At 37.2% G+C, this 8,187-nt stretch overlaps 1 pseudogene; it reads left to right on the forward strand.

Moving 5' to 3' along the window:
• The first annotated feature begins 3,463 nt into the window (after window positions 1-3,463).
• Window positions 3,464-4,503, forward strand: LOC112814439 (large ribosomal subunit protein uL1m-like; annotated as a pseudogene).
• The last annotated feature ends 3,684 nt before the right edge of the window (window positions 4,504-8,187 follow it).

The following is an 8,187-nucleotide window of genomic DNA, read 5'->3' on the forward strand; positions in this document are numbered from 1 at the left end:
AAAGTCTTTAGATAAAACAAGAAAAGACCATAATAAGTTATAGATGGAGTTGTGGCACAGGTGATCCAAAAGTCAATTTGATACTTGCACTAAAGCACATTCTCTACTTGACTCTCAACTATATGTAATAATATGGATAGGAAAATGATCAGAATAATGACCCTTAAATTTTAAATGATTTTATTTGCCACTGTATTGGATTTTTAAATATGATTTGGGGCCACTGGGCCATTTCCATAATAAGTAAGAATGAAATATTATAGAGGACCAAATAAGGGAAGGATGGATCTGATCAGTGCATCCTGTTAATGTATGCCAGTTTTCACTCATGGGTAGAAAAATTAGAAACAGTAAGAAAAATCCAATGAGCTTTTTATAAAGTTAAATTTATTTAATTTTAAAGGATTGTATACTTTAAGATTATGTCATTTCTATTCTTTTGGTGCATAAATGTCCTATCTTTTATGAAATGATGTAACTATATGAGATAGTTCCTAGTATTTTGTCCATAATTGGCAAAGTAAAAAAGCTAACAATTCTATTCTATGCCCCAAAATATATTTTTAAGATTCTACTTGTCCATGGAATCCAAAGTCTGAGAGATACTAAGCTAGTCCAATCTCCTGGCTACAACTGGCAGCTTACATATGGCAACAGAAGATGGAGGTGAGGTTTCCTTGATGATTTCTAACATGAATGATTTACTCAAGATACCAGAGTTTTGAAGACTAGAAGTATTTCCTGGACATCTTCTGTGTACTCAGTACAGATCTCAGAATTCCTACAGAAGAGAGAAAGAACTGTCCCTGCCAATAAAGAATTTATAGTCTACTTGTAAAACAACAAGCACCCACCCATGTGAACTAGAAAGAAACCAAGCATACACACACAGAGACACACACACACACACACACACACACACACACACACACGTCTTGCCAAGGGTAAGACTGTGTGGCACAGACTAAGGTCAAGTGACCTGTTGAAAAATAAAAGGTGGCTGTAGGGTGAGTTACACAAGAAATGATTCCTGAGCTGGTTGTTTGAGGAAGAAAGGTATCTGTGTTGACTAAAAAGATACAGAGGGCTTTCTGAAAAGACAGAAAAGCACTAAAAGGAAATCCTGGAGAAAGTGAGAGTACCTGAGATGTGGCGCAAAGCAAAGTGACAGGCCTGGCTATCATGGATGGGTCATAAGAGGCCAGAGGAATTAGGCACGGTGACCCTGGACAGAGGTCTAAAATAAGATGCTACAGAATTTAGCCATAATGGCTATCATACTCAATCCAAGTATATAAGATCCAACTAAAAACAAAGTAGCAAGGAAATGTTAAGGAGAATCCCAAAATTCATCCTCTCCTACCAGTCTCAAACCAAAAATAAACTTCCATCAAAGTCCTTTGGTCTGTAGATCAATTTAAAAGTTTTAAAGGTATCAAGCCCAGTTATGAGCCTTTCACAGTAATTCATGTGAGAGACGAGGCAACTATAGGATAGATTATGCCTTTTCAACAGTGGCTTTATCACCCCCAAGGGGACAATAAGTGGTTCTTGGTGGGAAAGCAGGTTGTGAAAAAAATCTTAGATATATAATAGTGTAATAATATTTATAATGATAATATTTGTAACAAAATACCATTTCTTAGGATTTGGGTTTTGACTTCTCTTATTAAGGAGAAATCAAATTCATTTTAATTTAATTTAATTCATTAATCTAAATTCAATTTAATTTTCTCTTTAAACATGTGGCAATGAAAAAAAGATGAAGAGACACTGGTCTAGATCTAGAATAGACTTAGTTTTCTTAATGATGTTTCTTTTACATACTTAGTAATGAAGATTATCTTTAGTGTCTCTTGTTTCCAATTTTAGCATTCTTTTTTCTTTCTGTTCTGCCCCTGATCCCAAGTTCTGGTACACAATCTTTTTGTGCTGAGGAAAATATCTGCCATACCAATCATCTATACCTTAGAAAAATTTCAAGGCAAGATCCTTTTGCAGACATATCTGCATTTTAAGGCTTTTATCAAACTTTGGAATAAAAGATATTGCACTATCACATGGGCTCACCCCTACTAGGTTCAAAGCTCTCTTTGTACTAACATGTAGGCATTCTTCTAGACATGCCAGATGGTCACTGCCCTTTCTACAATATTTAGTCTGAATTGCCCAAATGCTAAGGGCCAGGCTCCAAAGGGCATATGGCCAACAGGGAATGGGCATACTAGCAATGGTTAAAACTCATTAAGCTCTTATTATATTCCAGGCACTGTTCACATCACTGCCCATGACCAATTCCATTAATCCCCCGAACAACTCTATGAAGCAGGTACTATTATTATCACTCTATTTTGTAGATGAGAAATCTGAAGCAAGAGAGGTCATACATCCAGCAAGTGCCAGAGCCAAGGTTTAAATCCTGCTATATTGATACAGAGCCTGCTCCCTGAAGCACTACATGATACTACCTTGGAAACTGTCTCAGAACAAGGACTAAGGGCCTAGCAGATCTGCATTCAAATCCTGTCTCTAACATTTCCCACCTGGTGACCTTGAACTAATTACCCAGCTTCTCTGAGCCTTGGTTTCTGCAGTTTGCTCATCTCATGGGGTTTTCATATGATATAAATAAGATCGTGCCTGACTGAACAAATCTGAACTTAAAAAATAATCAAGATCAGTATGGTCAAGATGTCAGTTCTTCTAACTTTGATCTATAGATCCAGTCAAAATCCCAACAAGTTATTTTTTGGATATCATCAAAATGATTATAAAGTTTATACAGAGAGGCTAAAGACCCAGAACACCCCACGCAATATTGAAGGAAAAGGAAAAAGTTGGAAGACTGACACTACCCAACTTTAAGACTTTCTATAAGGCTAAATAATCAAGACAGTCTGGTATTAGTGAAAGAACAGACACATAGATCAGTAGAACAGAATAGAGAGCCCAGAAATAGACCCACATATAGTCAACTGATCTCTGACATAGGAAGAAAGGCAACATAATGGAGAAAGATGGGACTTTTCAACAAGGTGCTAGAACAACTGGACATACACAGGCAAAAAAATGAATCTAGACACTGACCCTATGCCCTTCACAAAATTAACTCAAACCAGATCATAGACCTAAATGTAACACAAAACAATAAAACTAGAAGACAACATAGAAGAAAATCTAGATTACTCTGTGAATGGTAATGACTTTTTAGATATACTACCAAAGGCATGAAAGAAAAAATTGATAAGCTGGACTTCATTAAAATTAAAAATTTCTGCTTTGCAAAAGACACGATCAAGAGAATAAAAAGACACGCCACAAACTAAGAGAAAATGTTTGCAAAAGAACATATCCATATGATAAAGGGCTCCTATCTAAAATACACAAAGAATTCTTAAAACTTACCAATAAGAAAATGAATAATCTGATTTTTAAAATGGGTTAGAACACAATCCGAAATGGTCAACATGGCGGCCGCCGTAAGGTGCCTTGGTAGAGTCTTGATACATCATCAAAAGCATAGTCTTTCCAAGATGGCTTATCAGACACCTCTTTATCCTTGTTCTGTATATGTTCAGGTGCCCAGCAGACATTTTGCTGCTGCTACAAAGCCTGCAAAGAAAACAAAAAAAGGTGTGAAAGACAAAGCATCAGATGAGAAAAAAGATGAGATAGAAAAAATAAAGTCATACTCCTTTATGGAAGGCGAACCTGAGGATGATGTCTACTTAAAGCATTTATACCCAAGACGGATATATGAGGTGGAGAAAGCTATTCAGTTACTTAAGAAATTTCAAACTCTAGACTTTACTAATCCAAAGCAAGGTGTTTATCTTGATTTGACACTGGATATGGCACTGGGGAAAAAGAAAAAAGTGGAGCCATTTGCCAGTGTTCTTCGTTTTCCATACCCATTCGTTTCAGAAATGAATAAAGTTGCTGTATTTACAGGGAATGCATCAGAGATTAAAATAGCAGAAGAAAATGGAGCTGCATTTGCAGGAGGAATTAATCTAATTCAGAAGATTTTGGATGATGAAATTCAATCAGACTTTTATGTAGCTGTTCCAGAAATAATGCCCGAGCTTAATCAATTAAAGAAAAAGCTGAAAAAAAGATTTCCAAAAGTAACTCGAAATTCCATTGGCCGTGACATCCCCAAAATGCTTGAATTATTTAAAACTGGACATGAAATTAAGGTAGATGAAGAAAGGGAGAACTTTCTCCAGACCAAAATAGCAACACTGGATATGCTAAGTAACAGATAGCTGCGAATCTGCAAGCAGTCATCAGTGAAGTTTGTAAGCACAGACCACTCAGTTTGGGACCTTTTGTGGTACGAGCTTTCCTTCGTACTTCAACAAGTGAAGGTTTGTTACTAAAGATCAAGCCATTGTTGCCTAAAGAAGTAGAAACCGAAGAGGGTAACAAAGAAGATGCCTAACAATGTTATATTTTGAAATTATTTTCAGTGGATTAAGAAGCAACAAAGAAAATTATAAAACTGTATATAATTTCAAAAAATAAATAAATAAATAAAATAAAATAAAATGGGTTAAAGACCTGAACAAAAACCAAGCCAAAGAAGATATACAGTTGTTGGCAAATAAGCATATGAAAAGTTTCTTGACATCAAATGTCATTAGAGAACTGCATATTAAAACAACAATGAGGGGTGCCTGGCTGCCTCAGTTGGTAATTAAGTAAGCCTCTGACACGATTTCAGCTCAGGTCATGATCTCAGGGTCTTGAGATCAAGCCCTGTGTTGGGCTACATGTTCCGTGGGGAGTGTGCTTGAGATTCTCTCTCTCCCTCTCCTTCTGCCATCCCCACAGCTTGCGCGTGCTCTCTCTCTCAAATAAATGAATACATCTTTAAAAAAAAGAAAATAAATAACAGTGAGATACCTCTACCTACCTATTAGAATGGCCAAAATCCAGAACACTGACAACAGCAAATGCTGGCAAGGACATGGAGCAACAAGAGCTCTCATTCATTCCTGGTGGGAATGCAAAATGCTACAGCCACTTTGGAAGACAGTTTGGCTAAATATACTCTTCCCATACAACCCAACGATCACACTCCATGATATTTACCCAAAGAAGTTGAAAATTTATGAAAACTTATTTTATTTTTAATTTATTTTTTAAAGATTTTATTTATTTATTTGACAGAATGAGAGAGAGGGAGAGAGCACAAGCAGGGGGAACAGCAGAGGGAGAGGGAGAAGCAGACTACCCACTGAGCAGGGAGCCCGATGTGGAGCTCAATCCCAGGACCCTGGGATCATGACCTGAGCCGAAGGCGGATGCTTAACCAACTCACCCACCCATCAGCCCCTATGAAAATTTATTTATAAATTTTATGAAAATTTGTTCCCATATAAAGCCACACAAGGATATTTATAGCAGTTTTACCATAATTTCCAAAATTTAGAAGCATCCAAGATTTCCATCGGTAAGTGAATGGGTAAATAAACTATAGTACATTCAGACAATGGAATATCATTCAGCATCTAAATAAATTGAGCAATTAAGCCATGGAAAGACATGGTGGAAACTTAAATGCGTATTACTAAGTGGGGAAAAAAAACCTGAAAAGGCTACATACTATGTGATAATAAATACATGACCTTCTGGAAAAGACAAAACTATGGAGACAGTAAAAAGATCAGTGGTTGCCAAGGGTTTAGGAGAGACAGAGGGGTGAATAGGCAGAGCAGAGAGGATTTTTAGGGCAGTGAAACTATCTGCATGATACTGGAATGATGGCTATATGTCATTACACATTTGTCCAAACCCACGAAATGTACAACACTAAGAGTGAACCCTAATGTAAACTATGGACTCTGGGTGATAATGATGAGCCAATGTAGGTTCTCAGCTGCAAAAAATGTACCACTGTGGTGCTACATATTGATAGTGACAGAGGTTGCAGGGGGGTATACAGGAAATTTCTGTATTTCTATTCAGTTCTGCTGCAAACCCAAAACTTTTCTAAAAAAATAGTCTATTTTTAAAAAGGGGGGGAGGATATCAGAATCAGCTTAGAGATCAAAACTAGAAAGATGGAGGGAGAAGATTCCCCAGGTCCAGGAAAGCATTAAGGAGCAGACAATAGAAAGATAAAAGCTGAGGCTAGGTTGCTAGGAGCCACCGAGACACAGGTAGAGAAGAGAACTGACTGTGTGTCTGGGCTGACCAGATGTGCTGGGGACTGAGACTATTGAGCCCTCTCCTTCCTGGCCTGAGTCCCATCACAGAACAAGTCCTTTCCCAGGGCAAGGTCTCCACCTCTCGCCCTTGTTACAGCGTCCTGAATACATGAGGAGATGTAAAAGGGTACTAAACTCTTGCTGAATTCCTGTAACAATAGCAGAAACAACATACATCACTTCAACACAGACGAATGACTCCAAACCACAGAGGGGACTACGGGGTTGAGTGTTCTAGAAGAGCCAGGAACCAGGAAGCTCTGCTTCCCGGAATCAAATCCAAGCCAAAAGGTATTCTCACCTGGTAGCCTCAAGCATATCACATGATTTAGAGGTGCTGCCAAAAACCTGGATCAAAAAAATCCCCCCAAAACAAAAAAGAATTAAATGGGAAGAGAGTGGGGAAAAGAAACCAGAGTTTCTCCCCAGAACCACAGTAAAGGCATTTATTAGCCACATCCACCCTCTGGTACCTTAGAAACAAAAGGCTGCCATCCCAATGCAAACAAACTTCTTTCCCTGCTGTGACTGCATTTCATAATTCTTGCACTTCCTAACGTGGAGCAGCTCCATCGATGAGATCATTTGTTTTCCCAAGAACTCAGTTACAGAGCTTGCCAATCATTCAAATCGCAGGCACTGGCCAGGAAAACTGTGTGAGGAAAGAAAAGCATTAAGCCCCTTACTGCTCCTCTCTTAGGTCAGCCAGAGCATTAGAATCCCATACGATTGTCTTTTCAAAAAGAAAAAAAGAAAAAAGAAAAAAACTATTCTTACAAAGATAACAAGTTCCAAATGTTGTCTTTTCTTAAAGGTATGTTTGTTTCAAATCATATGTTTTTAATCTATGAACAGCCTGAGTTATAATTATTCCAATTCTATACACTTCACAAAAGCCAAGAGATAACATGCAGAAGTGATGAATGTGTTATTGGTGATATATAGAGTCAATCTGTTGATTCAGGACATAAACAAGAGTCACACGGAACAACACATCCAATTTGCATTATGCCTGCCCCTAGTACAGACCAGTTTCAGGGCCTTCCTTTGAGCAGCAAATGATCCCTGCTTTGTGGAAGGACTCTGGTGTTAGTCATTTATAACTTAGTGTGAATTTTAATTACTCAACCTCCACGCTCTATTTGCATTTGAAATCTTACTTATAATTGGGAAAGAAAAGGTTTCATCTGGTTTTATGGGAATTTGAAACTTCAATGGATAGATGAAATAGATGTGAAAAAATAAGGAGCTGGGAAATCAGAATATGTTTAAGAAAAAAAGGATTTACTAAGTGTTTTTAATTGCATACTATTTATGCTAAGTGACTCTTTAAACTTATAATCAGAGGATCTATTGCAGGATTCATTTCTTTTGTCAAGGGTCATCAAGTGTCAGGCTCCAAAAAGAGGGTTTTGTTTGTATGTTTTGCTCTTTATGACATTTTTCATATTTTTAAATGGAAAAACTAAAATAGCAAATGGGAAGACCTAGACGTCTAATTTCACCACTGAGGTTTATATCATTTCACTAATCACTAGATATAAAGATCTATAAATGAATACTCCTTGATATGAAACCTCAATCCTCCATGAGAAGAAGAAACCTGACTCATGTTGTTCATAAATATAATAACCACAGCCTGGTGCTAAGCATCGCATTTCCAAGAAGCCTATCCATAGTGAATTAGTCTATTCTTTGGGAAAGAAAGGGAAATAATTTGTAAATACGTGTTCCAGAAGAAAATCAAACCATTAATTAAAGTGAGATATCTTCCCATCCTGACACTAGATGACTAAAATAAACACTAAAATGTTCCAATAAGCTGCATGCAATGATGAGCCAATTTCTGAAATTATCACAAAAATGTTGTTTTATTCCTGCATAAATACTAGTAATATTTATTGAATACCTCCCATTAGTAGAACACAGTCCCAGAGAATGCCACATTTCAGAGAGAACATAAAATAAAGCC

This window comes from Callorhinus ursinus, unplaced genomic scaffold, assembly GCF_003265705.2.
Source record: "Callorhinus ursinus isolate GAN/ISIS: 27379988/994484 unplaced genomic scaffold, GSC_fseal_2.0 scaffold6, whole genome shotgun sequence".
In the NCBI taxonomy this organism is placed as follows: Eukaryota; Metazoa; Chordata; class Mammalia; order Carnivora; family Otariidae; genus Callorhinus; species Callorhinus ursinus.